Source organism: Bos indicus, chromosome 5 (genome assembly GCF_029378745.1).
Source record: "Bos indicus isolate NIAB-ARS_2022 breed Sahiwal x Tharparkar chromosome 5, NIAB-ARS_B.indTharparkar_mat_pri_1.0, whole genome shotgun sequence".
Lineage (NCBI taxonomy): Eukaryota > Metazoa > Chordata > Mammalia > Artiodactyla > Bovidae > Bos > Bos indicus.
In genome coordinates, this window is record NC_091764.1 from 58,908,021 (window position 1) to 58,927,382 (window position 19,362).

Sequence of the window (19,362 nt, forward strand, 5' to 3'; positions counted from 1 at the left end):
TACTACCACCTAAAACAGAAATGGATGATCTCACTTCCTTCACAAGATCAAAATGAAACATAAAAAGCTAAAGCAACAACCCAATACTTTTATGATATAAGAAATTAATGATTTACTTAGCAAATAAAATAAATGTTTTATGATGAAATAACTACTAATTTTATTTTATTAGTATTTATGAATGTAATTATCAAGATAATATGAGAACATTGTATATATGTTACTTATGTATTTACAATAAATAGAATAAAAACCCTAATTATTTTATTAATAGAGGACATATTCACTTATTCAATGATTTGTCTTATAATTCCATTGAAGTCATTAATATTTGGCATCTACTATGATTTGCTAGGAATGTACATATGGAAACAGTTTTATGTTTTAGCTCAAAATGATATGCAGTATTTACATACTTTTCATTTTGCAGTGAAGCACAAATTGAAAAGTAACTCCCTGCCTCAGATCTTAGCAGCTCTGTTACCCATACTGCAGCCCAGTGCATTTTCTGCTTGAATATCATTGTCTCTTAGCTATTAAGCTTTATGAAAAAAGATTTTACTCCCTTGTAGTTCTGCTCCACATTTTTCATGTGCATGAGATGACTGATTCAAAGGGATATTCCAGATATGTATAGCAAAGCCTCTCCTATGCATTCACACGTCTTCAGTTACTTCCCAGCTCTGCTGCATATATCTTTCTCTGTATTTGGTTTGCTAAAAATTGTGAAAACTCCCTTCTCCTTATTTCATATATTCATACTTCTGCTATGAATAATAGAATGCCAAATCATTGCTTCTCTGCTAGACACTGTCAAATGTCACACTAATCAAATTGGATTTTTTCTCTGTTTTATGATGATTTATGAGAATAAAAATGTTCAGAAACCTTAAGAAGATGTAGAAATATACTATCCTCTTCAGTAACATAGGTCTAGTAGTTTAAGGGAGAAATATTTACAGAAAGAATTGCAAGGGATATGGCAACATTTAGTTTTACAAGTATAGATTCTGATGTCTCTAGGACTAGGATCTGGGGTCCCTCTGGTTGCACTGAAAGCCAAATACTCAAATCTAGTTGTTTTGACCTATGAAGAAAGACATGTGTTGATCTCCTAGGAACAAAGCAAAGTCCAGGCTACATCTGTGTTATGCTGTGGACCATAGGGGATTTTTGGAAGGCACCCTTGGTGTTCTCAGTAACCTCCTGACTCTCCTCTATAGCAATCTCCCTTGAGAATGGTTAGGTTCATCCCACAGAAGACCTCAATGATAACGTCTACAACACAATCACTTTCATTAATCACAATTATTAATTTCATGAGTAATAAAATAGATGTAAAATCTTACAAAATAACACTCTTAATCTACTTTATTTTTAATCTTGATATAAGAAAATGTTCTACATATACATTTTTTTGCTTATCCTTTGACTTTATTATTTTTGGAACTTCACAAAACAAGATTATTTCACATTTCTAGGTTGTATAATAACTATTACAATGCACATAATGCCCTCACAGTTTTTAAAATTGCTGTTACATGGATTAACTGAGTCCTCACTATTGATAGCAATATTTAATTGCAGTGTCAACTTTTTCCATATTATTGTTCATCTTGGCCTTTGCATGTCTTTATCATGTCTATGACATACTAATGAGAAATATCACAAAATACAATCTTTTGTTTCTTTCAGGTTCTAGTCAGTGAATTATTGTTCCTTATTTCCTTTGTTGTCGGTAGCTGCATTAGGTATTACTGACAAAAGGGAGGCACGGCTCCCAATCCCTCTCCTTGTCCGGCAGGCACAGACGTGGGATGAAGGAGTTAGGCCTTGTGATTCTGACTTGTTCTTTACTTTCTTCGGTTGACTTGGCTGGAAAGAATGTTAAGGTGCTTGAGAGAAGCATGAGAAAGCACAAAGCCTTCTGCAGTTGTGCCCAGAAAATAATCTATAAAATAACCATTGACATTTGTTCAAGGATCTTTACAAAGAATGTCCCAGGATGAGCACATAGGCCGCACCTTGAGGTCATGGAAAGGATTGTTTTCTGAGACCTGTTTGTGAGGGAAATATTTATGGCAAAAGAAGTTTGCTGAGTTTAGGCTTTAGGAATAATTAAGAATAGCTAGAAGCCTTTTATTCTTTTTCTACAGAAAACAAAGATCATGGCATCTGGTCCCATCACTTCATGGGAAATAGATGGGGAAACAGTGGAAACAGTGTCAGACTTTATTTTTTGGGGCTCCAAAATCACTGCAGATGGTGACTGCAGCCATAAATTAAAAGACGCTTATTCCTTGGAAGAAAAGTTATGACCAACCTAGATAGCATATTCAAAAGCAGAGACATTACTTTGCCAACAAGGTCTGTCTAGTCAAGGCTATGGTTTTTCCAGTAGTCATGGATGGATGTGAGAGTTGGACTGTGAAGAAAGCTGAGCACCGAAGAATTGATGCTTTTGAATTGTGGTGTTGGAGAAGACTCTTGAGAGTCCCTTGCACTGCAAGGAGATCGAATCAGTCCATTCTGAAAGAGATCAGCCCTGGGATTTCTTTGGAAGGAATGATGCTGAAGCTGAAACTCAGGTACTTTGGCCACCTCATGCGAAGCATTGAGTCATTGGAAGACTCTGATGCTGTGAGGGATTGGGGGCAGGAGGAGAAGGGGACGACAGAGGATGAGATGGCTGGATGGCATCACTGACTCTATGGACGTGAGTCTGAGTGAACTCTAGGAGTTGGTGATGGACAGGGAGGCCTGGTGTCCTGCAATTCATGGGGTCGCAAAGAGCGACTGAGCAACTGAACTGAGAAGACTTTTTAGAAGATAGTTATCTTAAGATGCTAGGGGCAAACAGGATTTAGAAAGATAAGAAATAAACTGAGAAATGTGCATGAGTTACAATGTAATCACAAATTAAATATAGGACACATAAGAGAAAGTAGATAATAGATAGTGGAGGGGATTCTGAGAGAATCCCTGAAGCAGGAACTCTGTTTGAAGGACAACAATGATTTCTGGAGACAGTAAATCTGGGTGGGGGAAACTGAAAATGTCAAACCTCTGACCTAATGCTTTTGTCAAAGTATAAAAAAGAACCTGAATCTTGAAATAAACATGTAGTTCCATACTATGAGTAAGAGACTACATCATCGTTCACAGGCACCGCTCACCCATTCAGGCTGATTCCCTGGCTGCCGGAGCTGGACTCTGGCACTTTGTTGTTGTTTTTATTTTTCCCCAATACTTTGATAGTGAAAATTATATGTAATCAGCTAATAATATGCCATGCATTGTTATATAATTATTAATATATAAATAACACATATCATATAATAGCTACTTTATATTAAATACATTTATATATTTCAATGAAATAATTTTATTTAACATAAAGAATACAATAATGAATTCATATAATAATATAATAATAGAGTCACTAATGCAGAACTAGATCACTGCTAGGGGGAAGTCTGCATGAGAATTATTTACTGGAAGAGAGGCATTAGGAAAGAGAACAAAGAAAAATAGAAGAAAATGGCAGCATAACTCGTATCTGTGCCAGGACATGTACTCTTTTTATTTAACTCAGTAAAGGAGCATTTTGGCAGATGTCTCTCTATATCACAAGGATTGATACCTTTGTCCACTTCATCTTTTTTTCAACACTATTGACATATAACATTGTGTAAGTTTAAAATGCACATGTTGATTTTATACATGTATATATTGTGAAATGATTATCACAGTATGTTAGTAAACATATCTATCACTCACATAGTTCTTATTTACTTTTTTGGTGGTGACAGCATTTAAGATTACTCTCAGGAATTTTCAGTTGTATAACAGTATTCTGATATCAGCTTTGTGGCGATAACAATATGATGAATGTGTTTACCCTAAGAGCCCTATTAACAAGCAACAAGGAACTCTATATTATTCATGAAGGACACATGCACGGTAGTGTTTCACTAGATTAAACCCTCAGCCTCATGATAAAGGCTTAATCTAGGTTTAGATCTGGGGATTTTTTTTTTTTTCTTTTGCAGTGATACTCCAGCAATATGCTGAATTGATTTTTTTTTTTTTTCCATCCTTAGTATCCATTGTTGATCAGTGGCTGGAGTCCTTATTTTTTGTGGTACAAAATGGCTCTATTATTTTTAATCTGCATTCCAATAAGAATTTTGTGCCATAATATTGCTAATACTTTATACATTCTTTCTGTTTCTTGGCAGTCAGTGATGATAGTTTGAAGTCATCTGTCTTTATTGATTAATTTTAACACTATAAAATTAAGCAAACACAAGTTTTTGGTTTGTTGTGTCTTTTTCAAATCAGTCTCTTATATTGGCTATTATAGCTCACAACCTCATGCAAGTTACACAGCTTTTCTGAGCATCAATTTACATACTTGTAAAAATAAGAAAATAGTGTCTCATCTGCTAATTAGTTTTGAAGTTTAAATAATTATTTTTTTAAATTTGTGAAAACAAATATTTAGACAATCACCATTACTCATACTACCTGGAGTTTTATAGGAATACTATAAATAATATATATTTTTTGTAGAGAGCATTTATAGTTTTAGTTCATATGCTCAACTAGGTATGTCAATTTATCCCTGGAATGAAGAATTGCTCAATATATGAAAATCAATCAATGTGAGACACTACTTTAACAGAACAAAGGATAAAAATCACACGAGTATCTCAATATACGTAGAAAAAGCATTTCACAAAATTAAAAAACCTTTCAAGATAAAAGCTCTCAACAAATTAGTAATAGAAGTTATGTTTACACAATAAAGAGCATATATGAAAAGCCCACAGCTAATATTATTTGTTGTTGTTATTCAGTTGCTAAGTTGTGTCCAACTCTATGTGACCCCATGGAATGTAGCATTCCAGGATCCTGTCCTTCACCATCTTCCAGAGTTCACTCTAATTTATGTCCATTGAGCTGGTGATGCTATCTGACTATCTCATTCCTTTGCTGCCTCCTTCTACTTTGGACTTCAAGCTTTCCCAGCATCAGGGTCTTTTCCAATGAGTCATCTCTTAGTATTAGGTGGCCAAAGTATTGGAGCTTCAGCTTCAGCATCAGTACTTCCAGTGAATATTGAGGGTTCATTTTCTTTAGGATTGACTGGTTTGATCTCCCTGTAGTACAAGGGACTCTTAAGAATCTTCTCCAGCATCACATTTCAAAAGCACCAGTTTTCTGGTGATCAGTCTTTATGGTCTAACTCTCACATCCATACGTGACTACTGGGAAGACCATAGCTTTGACTATACAGACCTTAGTTGGCAAAATGATGTCTCTGCTTTTTAATACACTGAGTTTGTCATAGCTTTTCTTCCAAGGAACAGGTGTCTTTTATTTTCATGGCTGCAGTCACCATACACAGCCAAAAATATTTTTTTTTTCCAAAAATAATTTGGAGCCCAAGAAAATAAAATCTGTCACTGTTTCTACTTTTTTTCCCATCTATTTGCCATGAAGTGATGGTACTGGATGCCATGCTGTTAGCTTTTGGAATGTTGAGTTTTATACCAGCTTTTTCACTCTCCTTTTTCACCCTCATCAAAAAGATGAAACATTATACTCAAATTAAAAAAAATGAAAAGTTTTTTATTTTCTAAAATTAGAAACAAGCAAGGGGGGCCTTATACTCAATATAGTACAGAAAGTACTAGTCAGAATAATTGGACAAAATTGATCAATCAATAAACCAGTCATCTCTATTTGCAGGTGACATGATTTATATTAGAAAACTCTACACACTTTGTAAAAAAGTTTTAAAGTTGCAGAACATAGAATCAACATTAAGGCAACCCACTCCAGTATTCTTGCCTGGGAAATCCCGTGGACAAAGGAGCCTTATGGGCTTCGGTCCATGGGATTGCAAAAAAAAAAAAAAAAAAAAAGAATGTAAGTTGCATTTTTATACTGTTAATAAGCTTTCTGAAAAAGAAATTAAGTAAAAAATGAAAATTGCAGTAGTACTGAAAGGAATAAGACACTTAGGAATAAACTTAACTAAATAGGTTGGAAATATATACACTGAAAAATGCAAAACTTTCATGAAACTAAAGACATAAACACATGGGAAAACATTCAGTACTCATGGATGAGGAAACTTATGTATATGTCCTGCTCCCCAACAAAATCGACAGATTCAGTGCAGTCCTGTCAAATACCAATGGCAACATTTTTTTACAGAAACAGAAAAAAAAATTCTAAAATTTATAAGGAATCACAAAAGACCATGAATAGCCAAATAAATCTTGAGAATAAAAGCTAAAGCTGGCTTCCAAATTTCAAAATATATTGAAAGCTATGATAATTAAATTGATGGAGTACTAGCATAACAATAGCCATCTTAATCATCACACAGCATGGGGATCCCAGAAAATACTCAGGTACATACAGTCAAATGATCTTTGAAAAGGGCACCAAAAGCCCATAGAGGGGAAAAGATAGTCTTTTCAAAGAATAATTATGGAAAAACTGGGCATCTACATGCAAAAGAAGGAAATTCTACTCTTACTTTACACTGTACATAAAATCAACTCAAAACAGATTACAGCTTAAACATCAGACATAAAGTTTTAAAATTCTTTAGAAGAAATTGTAATGGAAAAGCTGCATGATATTGGACTGGGCAATGATTTAATGGATATGATCCCAGGAGCATAAGCAACAAAAGTAGATGGAACAGTCGGATTACATCAAAATAAAAAGCACTTTCACCACCAAAGAAAGAGTTGACAAACAGCAGAGTGAAGAGACAACCTATAGGATAGAAGGGAATATTACAAACACTGTATCCGACAAGGGATTAATGTTTAAAATATGTACGAAAGTCTTACAACTCAGTAGAACAAAACCAGGACAAACCCCCAAAACCTAATAACTTAATTAATAAAAGGACCGAAGACTCAAGTGTACATTTTCCCAAAGAAGATATACAGGTATAAGGAGATAAATGGCCAACAGATATATGCTAGATGTTTCATGTCACTAATGTTAAGAGAAAGGAAGATCAAAAGGACAATGTTAACTCACCTCACACCTGTCAGGATGGCTGTTATCAAGTTGATAAAAGACAAGTGTTGATGACCGTGTGAAAAATGTAGAATCCTGATAGATTGTCGGTGGGAATGCACGTTGTGCAGCCTCTATGAGAAACTCTATGAGAAACAGTAGAGATTTCCTTCAAAAATTAAAAATAGAACTATGTTATCTAGCAACCCCATTTCCAGATATGCATCTGAAATAATTGAAATCAGGGTATCTAAGTGATAGCATTGTCATGTTCCCTGCTGCAGTATTCACAATTGTTAAGATATGGAAACAAACCCAAAGGTCTAGGGAAGGATGAATGGATACAGAAAATACAGTGATGCATTTAGTGGGATAGTATTGGACTATTATTCAATCTTAAAAAGGTAACAATATCTCAATATATAGAACAGCATGGATGAAGTGTGAGGGCCTTACGCTAAGTATAATAAGCCAGTCATAAATGTTAAAAACTAAACGAATTCACTTAGGTGATAAACCTAAAATTCTCAAACTCATAGATTCAGATAGTGGAATGGTGGTTACTAGTGGGTAGAGGGAGAGGGAAATGTGGATATTGCTAATCAATTGACATAAAGTTTGTTAGAGTTAACAACACTGTATTGTGTCCTTAAATTTTTAAGTGGATAAATCTCATATTAAGAGTTCTTATCACCTCAAAAGTATAATCTGTATATATCTGTAGTGGTTAGATATGCAGGATAATGTTAATAAACATTATAATAATTTATTGACAGCTAATTATGTTATATGCTTTACAAATTCATTTTCATTCCTATCAGTTAAGTTCAGTTAACTCGCTCAGTCGTGTCCGACTCTTTGGGACCCCATGAATAGCAGCACGGCAGGCCTCCCTGTCCATCACCAACTCCTGGAGTTCACTCAGACTCACTGTCCATCGAGTCAGTGATGGCATTCAGCCATCTCATCCTCTGTCGTCCCCTTCTCCTTCTGCCCCCAATCCCTCACCGCATCAGAGTCTTTTCCAATGAGTCAACTCTTCGCATGAGGTGGCCAAAGTACCGGAGTTTCAGCTTTAGCATCATTCCTTCCAAAGAAATCCCAGGGCTGATTTCGTTCAGAGTGGACTAGTTGGATCTCCTTGCAGTCCAATGGACTCTCAAGAGTTCTCCAGCACCACATTTCAAAAGCATCAATTCTTTGGCACTCAGCTTTCTTCACAGTCCAACTCTCACATCCATACATGACCACTGGAAAAACCATAGTCTTCACTAGATGGACCTTTGTTGTCAAAGTAATGCCTCTGCTTTTGAATATGCTATCTAGGTTGGTCATAACTTTTCTACCAAGGAGTAAGGTCTTTTAATTTCATGGCTGCATTTCTATAGTAAGTTATATATATCTGGCTCCCCTGAACTTACACCTGACTTACTGATGGGGAAATATATGCTTAGAGGTTATAGAAACCTTAAGTTTGTCATATATTCACCTTATTTAATATACAAATTGTATTGGAGATAGGATAGAAAGAAATGGAGAACCCACTCTTAAATTCCCTTTAATATTTGAATCCCCTTCAATTTTCCATCACTCCCATCCTCACCCCTCCCTTTTTAAAAAAAAGAGAACTTGTGGTATATCTCTCAAGTGTGAGTATCTCTAATGATTATTAAGAATGTTGCACCACTAATTAGGTTTGTATTTTCTATTACTAAAATGCTGAGTTTTCCAAATTTGCTGGCATACCGAGTGCAGCACTTTCACAGCATCATCTTTCAGGATTTGGAATAGCTCAACTGGAATCCATCACCTCCACTAGCTTTGTTCGTAGTGGTGCTTTCTAAGGCCCACTTGATTTCACATTCCAGGATGTCTGGCTCTAGGTCAGTGATACACCATCATGATTATCTGGGTCGTGAAAATCTTTTTTGTACAGTTTTCCTGTGTATTCTTGCCATCTTTTCGTAATATCTTCTGCTTCTATTAGGTCCATACCATTTCTGACCTTTATCGAGCCCATCTTTGCATGAAATGTTCCTTTGGTATCTCTGATTTTCTTGAAGAGATCTCCAGTCTTTCCATTCCGTTGTTTTCCTCTATTTCTTTGCGTTGATCGCTGAGGAAGGCTTTCTTATTTCTTCTTGCTATTCTTTGGAACTCTGCATTCAGATGTTTATATCTTTCTTTTTCTCCTTTGCTTTTTGCTTCTCTTCTTTTCACAACTATTTGTAAGGCCTCCCCAGACTGCTATTTTGGTTTTTTTTTTTGCATTTCTTTTCCATGGAGATGGTCTTGATCCCTGTCTCCTGTACAATGTCACAAACCTTATTCCATGAAAACTGGAAAAAGTCAGTTTTCATTCCAATCCCAAAGAAAGGAAATGCCAAAGAATGCTCAAAATACCACACAATTGCACTCATCTCACACGCTAGTAAAGTAATGCTCAAAATTCTCCAAGCTAGGCTTCAGCAATATGTGAACCGTGAACTTCCTGATGTTCAAGCTGGTTTTAGAAAAGGCAGAGGAACCAGAGATCAAATTGCCAACATCCTCTGGACCATGGAAAAAGCAAGAGAGTTCCAGAAAAACATCTATTTCTGCTTTCTTGACTATGCCAAAGCCTTTGACTGTGTGGATCACAATAAACTGTGGAAAATTCTGAAAGAGATGGGAATACTAGACCACCTGACCTGCCTCTTGAGAAATTTGTATACAGGTCAGGAAGCAACAGTTAGAACTGGACATCGGACAACAGACTGGTTCCAAATAGGAAAAGGATTACGTCAAGGCTGTATATTGTCACCCTGCTTATTTAACTTATATGCAGAGTAGATCATGAGAAATGCTGGGCTGGGAGAAACACAAGCTAGAATCAAGATTGCCAGGAGAAATATCAGTAATCTCAGATACGCAGATGACACCACCCTTATGGCAGAAAGTGAAGAGGAACTAAAAAGCCTCTTGATGAAGGTGAAAGTGGAGAGTGAAAAAGTTGGCTTAAAGCTCAACATTCAGAAAACGAAGATCATGGCATCTGGTCCCATCAGTTCATGGGAAATAGATGGGGAAACAGTGGAAACAGTGTCAGACTTTATTTTTTGGGGCTCCAAAATCACTGCAGATGGTGGCTGCAGCCATGAAATTAAAAGACTCTTACTCCTTGGAAGGAAAGTTATGACCAACCTAGATAGCATATTGAAAAGCAGAGACATTACTTTGCCAACAAAGGTTTGTTTAGTCAAGGCTGTGGTTTTTCCTGTGGTCATGTATGGATATGAGAGTTGGACTGTGAAGAAGGCTGAGCGCCGAAGAATTGATGCTTTTGAACTGTGGCGTTGGAGAAGACTCTTGAGAGTCCCTTGGACTGCAAGGAGATCCAAACAGTCCATTCTGAAGGAAATCAGCCCTGGGATTTCTTTGGAAGGAATGATGCTAAAGCTGAAACTCCAGTGCTTTGGCCACCTCATGCAAAGAGTTGACTCATTGGAAGACTCTGATGCTGGGAGGGATTGGGGGCAGGCGGAGAAGGGGACGACAGAGGATGAGATGGCTTGATGGCATCACTGACTCGATGGACATGAGTCTGAGTGAACTCCGGGAGTTGGTGATGGACAGGGAGGCCTGGCTGTGCTGCGATTCATGGCAAAGGGTCGAAAAGAGTCAGACAGGACTGAGTGACTGATTTGATCTGATATGATTACTAAAATGTGGTTTATGTAAATGAGGAGCTTTTTTTGGTATCTGTAATCACTTCACCTACACACATACACCCACCTTTCCAAAGACTTTAGGCACCTATTAAAGCCTCAATAAGTGGAGAGTATTTTAGTACATGAAATCCTAATTTTCTATAAAAAGGGGATACTTTGCTTTGTTATCAAGATTTTAGCTTCTACAAAACAAGTGATTTTGTTATAAAAATAGTTTAAGGTATAAATAAACAAATAGATATTTTAGGGATTAAATAATTTAGATATATGCCCTGTTTCAAACTAGTCCTGAACTTGGGAAGGAGCTCTGTATATATTTCAGCTAGATCAGAAAATGGAGCTTACTTTCTGTGAAATTGGAGAAAGTGAAGTTAATCCTACATATCTAAAATGGTTATTTCTTCACCATATTCTACTACATATATATGTGTCTACTGATGTCTGTTGGGTTACTATGGGATTTGGAATAAATAGTTATCTAGCACTATAGTTACAAAAGTAAATAATGTTAAAAGTCTATGGTTTTAATTAATGAAGAAATTATTCTCTTCAGTTCAGTTCAGTCACTCAGTTGTGTCGGACTATTTGTGACCCCATGGACTGCAGCATGCCAGGCCTGGTCCACCACCAACTCCCGGAGATTACTCAAACTCATGTCCATTGAGTCGGTGATGCCATCCAACCATTTCATCCTGTCATCCCCTTCTCGTTTCACCTTCAATCTTTCCCAGCATCAGGGATTTTCAAATGAGTCAGCTCTTCGCATCAGGTGGCCAAAGTATTGGAGTTTCAGTTTCAGCATCAGTCCTTTCAATGAACATTCAAGACTGATTTCTTTTAGGATGGACTAGCTGGATCTCTTTGCAGTCCAAGGAACTCTCAAGAGTCTTCTCCAACACCACAGTTCAAAAGCATCAATTCTTCAGGCCTTAGCTTTCTTTTTAGTCCAACTCTCACATCCATACATGACTACTGGAAAAACCATAACTTTGACTAGACGGACCTTTTTTGGCAAAGTAATGTCTCTGCTTTTGAATATGCCATCTAGGTTGGTCATAACTTTCCTTCCAAGGAGTAAGCGTCTTTTAATTTCATGGCTGCAGTCATTATCTGCAGTGATTTTGGAGCCCCCAAAAATAAAGTCAGGCACTGTTTCCACTGTTTCTCCATCTATTTCCCATGAAGTGATGGGACCAGATGCCATGATCTTTGTTTTCTGAATGTTGAGATTTAAGCCAACTTTTTCACTCTTCTCTTTCACTTTTATCAAGAGGCTCTTTAGTTCTTCTTCACTTTCTACCGTAAGGGTGGTAAAGATATCATTAGGACATACCTTATTAACGTGTGCCATAAATAATCTGTCTTTAAATGAAAATATTCACGTTTTTCAATAAACTATACAGCATTTAAAAACATTTCCCAAGATAAATAGTGAAGGGACTTCCCTGAGGCTCTAGTGGCTAAGAATCCATCCGCCAATCAGGAGACACAAGTACAATCCCTGGGACAGGAAGATCCCACATACCATGGAGCAGCTACATCCCTCTGCCACAACTAATGAGCCATTACTCTAGAGCCTACCAGCTACAACTACTGATGCCATGCACCACAGTTATGGAAGTCTGCATGCCCAGAGCCCTTGCTCCACAACAATGAAGCTACTGCAATAAGAAACCCTGCACTGCAATAAAGAGTAGCTCCATCTTGCCTCAACAAGAGAAAGCCCACGAGTAGCAATGAAGATTCAGTGCAGTCAAAAAATAAATAATAAACAGATAAATTCTTTAAAAACTATAAAATGGTAAAAAGAGTTTCTGTCAAATATACTGTAAATGAAATTCATAAGATTATATTTCCTGTGTTTAATAAACTAAATATTACATCCAAACTCAAAACAGTAATTTATATTAAACAATTTTTAATTTAAGAAGTTGCAACTAACAAAATGTTCATAAGAATGGGAGTCAGAAAGATATAAGAAAAGTTGTTTAAATTGAATGAAAAATATATAAACAAATATGATTTTTTTTTAGTTATCAACATTTATTTATTTATTTTTTATTTTTAAAATTAAAAAAATTTCAGGTATACATGTGCTCCCCATCCTGAACCCTCCTCCCTCCCCCCTCCCTATACCATCCCCCTGGGCCATCCCAGCACACCAGCCCCAAGCATCCAGCATCGTGCACTGAACCTGGACTGGCATCTCGTTTCATACATGACATTTCACATGATTTTAAACTTCTAGGAATAAAAAGAATAAACACGGTTGACAGGAAAGCCATTGTGTTTTGAATAAGTTATTAAAATTATTGATTATATATTTTTTAATGTTGCTCTGCAAAATGTCTCTAATTTATTATAGCACATCATTTCATTTGCTTCTGAAAAATAGTCTTTCTTGCCATGTCCTTGAAGGCTTGTTTGACTTGCTGATTCCGTAGACTGTAAATGAAGGGGTTCAGCATGGGGGCTACTGAGGTGTTTAGCAGAGCCACTCCCTTGCTCAAAGACACCCTGTCCTGTGCTGAGGGTTTAATGTACATAAAAAAGCAGCTGCCATAGAGATGGAGATGACAATCATGTGGGAAGAACATGTGGAAAAAGGCCTTTGTCCTCTGACTAGTAGAAGAAATTCTTAAAATTGTTCTGATGATGTATGTATAGGACAGAATTATCAATGCCAAAGTGAACATTAGAGTAAACACAGCACAGGAAAACCCCATCTTTTCAAGAAAGTTTGTCTCTGAACAAGACAGTTGAAGCAAAGGAAAATAATCACAGGTAAAATGGTCAATAATATTAGACCTACAGGAATCAAGGTTTAAGAGCAACATGAGTGCAGGGGATATGATTAAGAATGAAACTAGCCAGGAAGAGAAGACAAGCAGTGTGCAGACTCTGTGATTCATGATGGTCATGTAATGCAGGGGTTTGCAGATGGCAATGTAATGGTCGTAGGACATGGCAGACAGAAGGTAAAACTCAGTGACTCCCAAGAGAATGAGAAAAAATAACTGAGCAATGCAATCATTAAAAGAAATGGTTTAATCTCCTGTAACAATGATGGCCAGGAACTTGGGTATACTGAGACTTGGGTATAATGACACTTCTAAGATGGAGAAATTTCTGAGGAAGAAATACATGGGGGTTTGGAGGTGGGCATCCAGCAGGGTCAGGGTGATAATGGTCAGGTTCCTAGTGATGCTGAACATGTAGGTGATGACCAGAAAGACAATGCTCACAACCTGAAGTTGTGGGTCATCTGACAGTCCTAGGAGGATAAACTCTATTGTTTCTGTATGGTTTCTCATTCTTCAGTTGCTTGTTTGTTTTTCTCCTTCCAGGAGACCTATAAGAGAAAGCACAAGGAAAACACTAGAAGAGAGGATTACCAAATATCTTAGTGTAGACATCGGATTTGATGAAATTAGTATGTCATTTCACCTTCAGGGGAAATTTAAGGCAAATTGATAATGACATTGATCCTTAAGTTTCCTCTGTTTAATAAGTAAAACACTCTTTGATTAAAGGAAGTTTAAAACTGTAAATATCACAAAGCTTATAGGGCATTTGTTATAAGAATTTGTTCCTACACTTTTCTGACACCAAATACTACCTATGGACTTTCAGAAACATACCCATCAGGTTTCATGAGAATTATCTTTGTGCTAATATTCCAATGCCTACACAGTTTTCCTCCTGTGTAACTTAAAAGCTTAATTATATTAAGAATCTTTAAAATGGAAAAGATAAATAGGATCTAATTAAAATTAAAATCTTCTGCACAACAAAGGAAACTATAAGCAAGGTGAAAAGACAGCCTTCAGAATGGGAGAAAATAACAGCCAATGAAGCAACTGACAAACAACTAATCTCAAAAATATACAAGCAATTTCAACAGCTCAATTCCAGAAAAATAAATGACCCAATCAAAAAATGGGCCAAAGAACTAAATAGACATTTCTCCAAAGAAGATATACAGATGGCTAACAAATACATGAAAAGATGTTCAACATCACTCATTATCAGAGAAATGCAAATCAAAACCACAGTGAGGTACATTTCACACCAGTCAGAATGGCTGTGATCCAAAAGTCTACAAGCAATAAATGCTGGAGAGGGTGTGGAGAAAAGGGAACCCTCTTACACTGTTGGTGGGAATGCAAACTAGTACAGCCACTATGGAAAACAGTGTGGAGATTCCTTAAAAAACTGTAAATAGAACTGCCTTATGACCCAGCAATCCCACTGCTGGGCATACACACTGAGGAAACCAGAAGGGAAAGAGACACATGTACCCCAATGTTCATCACAACACTGTTTATAATAGCCAGGACATGGAAGCAATTTAGATGTCCATTGGCAGATGAATGGATAAGAAAGCTGTGGTACATATACTCAATGGAGTATTACTCAGCCATTAAAAAGAATACATTTGAATCAGTTCTAATGAGGTGGATGAAACTGGAGCCTATTATACAGAGTGAAGTAAGCCAGAAAGAAAAACACCAATACAGTATACTAACGCATATATACGAAGAAGGCAATGGCACCCCACTCCAGTACTCTTGCCTGGAAAATCCCATGGACGGAGGAGCCTGGTAGGCTCCTGTCCATAGGGTCACTAAGAATCAGGCACAACTGAGCGACTTCACTTTCACTTTTCACTTTCATGCACTGGAGAAGGAAATGGCAACACACTTCAGTATCCTTGCCTGGAGAATTCCAGGGACAGAGGAGCCTAGTGGGCTGCTGTCTGTGGGGTTGCACTGAGTCAGACATGACTGAAGCAACTTAGCAGCAGTAGCAGCAGCAACGCATATATATGGAATTTAGAAAGATGGTAATGACAACCCGATATGCAAGACAGCAAAAGAAATACAGATGTATAGAACAGTCTTTTGAACTCTGTGGGAGAAGGAGGGGGGATGATTTGGGAGAATGGCATTAAAACATGTATAATATTATATAAGAAATGAATCGCCAGTCCAGGTTTGATGTAGGATACAGGAAGCTTGGGGCTGGTGCACTGGGATGACGCAGAGGGATGGTATGGGGAGGGAGGTGGGAGGGGGGTTCAGGATGGGGAACACATGTACACCCATGGCAGAGGCATGTTGATGTATGGCAAAACCAATACAATATTGTAAAGTGAAAATAATATTAAATAAAAAATTAAAATGAAATAAAATGGAAAAGATGTTGCAATTTTTAAATAACAAATGACTGTTTTGTCCTTGGCTTCTCTGGTGGCTCAGAGGTAAAGTATCTGCCTGTGATGATCAAACCTGCAGGTTTGATCCCTGGGTTGGAAGGATCCCTGGAGAAGAAAATGGCAATCCACTCCAGGATTCTTGCCTGGGAATGAACAGAGGAGCCTGGAATGCTCAGTCCACAGGGTTGCAAAGGGGTTTAACACAACTTAGTGACTAAACAACAACAGAACAGCAGATCAAGTTTTGTTAACACTGAGTTTTTTCGTTTTTTTAAGATTTTTATATGTGAATCATTTTAAAAATATTTGTTTTAAAAGATTTTAAAATCTTTGAATTTGTTAGAGTATTTTTTTTTCTGTTGAGGTTTTTTTTGGCCATGATGCATGTGGGATCCGAGATTCCTCATCAGGAATCCAAACAGCACCCTCTTCATTGGAAGGCAAAGTCTTAACCACTGGACCACCAAAGAAGTCTTTCAGGTTTTTCAACTCTTACTATCTCACTGGAAGTCAGAAATGCTAAAGTCACTGCCACTGGCAACTGCAGGTTTTAGAGATAGAGGGGAAAATGAGATAGTCAATCATGTAAGCTTAAGGTCGATATCATCTTAATCCCTCGCAACAATTTATAATATTACAGCATAACTATGTGTCATCATTATGGACTTTATTCTCATACAACCTATTTCCCTTTATATTTGAAATATTACTTTTATGTTATTATTATGATGATGATTAATAAGTAAGACAATTGCCCTTCAAGAAAGTAAATGTTAATAATATGTTTACTTGTATATGTTTTGGAAATATTGAGTTTTAATTTTTCTTTTTTGGGGGGTAAAATTTAAATAATATTACAGAAGAGTGAGGATATGTAGGTTTTAATCCAATTCACTTACTAGGTCTGAAAGCCACTCAGACCCTTCATGCCCATCTATAAATACACACTATTTTGATCATTAAATGAGCAAATACATGTGAAGCATTTTGAAAAATGCTTATCATTTAATAAAACCCCTATAAGGCTTTGTTCAATAGAGAAAACATTCCCTAACCACTGAGCTGAAAACATTCGGAATTTAGATGTTGTGTTATGTAAAAACTTACATCTAAGATAAGTAGTAGTGCATAGATTTAGCACCAAGAGAGCCACATAAGAACAATAGCAACAACAGCAATGAAAATAGAGTAGAACCGTGTGACTGTAAAGTACCCAACAGGCATTCTAGGAAAGTGAATCTTATCCTCATTCTTCCACTTTGAGTACATGATCACTTCTCCCAACACAGTGTATCTGCCTTCTCTACCCATCATTGCTCCCCTACTTTCCACAAACAATCCACTGTCTCATCTTCAGCTAGGATTTGATCACCACATTTGAGGCATGTTAGATATTTGCCAAGACATCAACATTGCTACCAATAGCCACTTTATTTCTCTGCTCCTCATTAATATTAGTAACCTTTCTGAGAAAGACTGTGAAGCTTGTATTAAATAAAATATATATATATATGACTAGCATAGAGGATAGAATATTTGAATCATTTTCAAATCACCTTCTTCCTTATTCCTGAACAGATGTAATACTCATGGTATGAGTTTTGTAGGAATTTATAGTAATCCTTTCAAACCCACCTTACATAGTACAGAATCTCCTGTGAACTCCTCTCTAGTCTGTGTAGCTCAAAGTCTTACCTTCAAAGCTATGGCAACATGATCCAGTGCCTAGTATAGTGAGAGTAGATTTAAGATAAGCACTTACCTATGTAAGTAATTACTTCTGAATTTTTTGTTGAATTTCATACTGCCAGTAAGTGCAATGCTCTTTTAAGCAAAATTCTAGACTATATTTCATGTCAGTTCTATCTTTATTTATAAGGTATATTTTCCTACTTTACCTACTTTTCAGGATGCATTATCTGCTTAAATACCCTTTATTGAGTAAATTTATAACAAAGAATATGTAAAGGAAGCTAAATTTTTGATATATAATTTAAAAAATTGTAAACTATCATTTCAAAATCAATGTCCTTAATTTCTTTACAATTCATTCTTTTAATGAACTCTACTCCTGCTCAGTAACATCACTCTTCCTTCATCAGGATTTGCCTTTCATTGAAAGCACTAGTTTTTCATAACACTTTGAACTCACAAAATACATTCTCATAAACTGACAAATTTTGGTTTCAATTTCAAGATTGAAATTTCTGCAATAACCTACAGGCATTGGAGAGTCAGGTTTCCTTTTAATTATATTATTACTGTTATATGATGAACTATGTGTCATTGCACTGTATTTTTAAGCCTATTTCAATTTCATTACGTATTCATTTTCCTCTTCAGTTTCCTCATAATTTTAATTATTTGATGAATTATAATATCAGGATTTACACTTTTTGCTGCTGACTAAATTCGTGACAGAATGTAAGAAGAGCTGTGAAGAAAGATATTAATAGACATTAGAAGATTTCATATGAACATTACTGGTAACGGACACTAACATAGCCAGTCTTCTAGGGCCAGAGAAAACAGGCTGAAGCAAACTCTAGGAAGAGACGATTTAATATCAGAAATTTGGGAGTGGCATATGAAACTTTGTATGTAAAAAAATTATGAAAATTCAATGGATTTTATTCATCTAACATCAAGTAAGCATGATAAAAAATTATCAGCATTCATTCCTTCACTCATCAGGCTTTTGAAAGAAACACATTTCAGTGTTTAACAGGGTATATATGATTCCAAGAGATTTAAACCACCCCAAGGATGTATTCACGCAGAATATGAAGAATATCTCCAAGCATTTAACTCATGTTTTCAGCTTTTATTTCTGAATGCAAGTCCATATTTCCCTCTGGAAGAATGCAGTTTAGGTTACTAAGTTTTGTATTTCTTTCCACTCATTTCATAAAAATCAATTCTTACTTGTTTTCTGAGAATCCTTGAGACAGATTCTTTGAGCTATTAAAAATTAAGATCAGCAATATTATTTCTAATTTGTTAATAAGATGACTGCAAATCATCTTCAAAATGTCATTCTGAAAACATTCCTATGTCCTGCCCTTCCTAAACCCCTATTATCATGTTAACATTGACAATGAAACTGTAGATAAATTTAGGATTTCTTTGATACCCAAGTTGAAAAAGAGACCCCCATATTAATGAATACATTCTTTTTAAAAGAATAAAAGATATTCCTTTGAGAGACTGAGATAGGCATCTTTGATTGGTTCCATTTTATTTCTGGTGTGTTTTGCTGTGGTTGTTTTTAAAAATGTTTTTGTACACTGGGAGGAAAAATCTCTTAGTAATGCAATGACTTTGAAGGTATAGTTTGTACAACTTTTACTGTATCTACTAATTCTCTCTTCTTCAGGTAAA

The 19,362-nt window shown here is 36.3% G+C and overlaps 1 pseudogene; it reads right to left on the minus strand.

Moving 5' to 3' along the window:
* Positions 1–13,132: 13,132 nt before the first annotated feature.
* Positions 13,133–14,077, minus strand: LOC109558758 (olfactory receptor 6C1-like; annotated as a pseudogene).
* Positions 14,078–19,362: the final 5,285 nt, after the last annotated feature.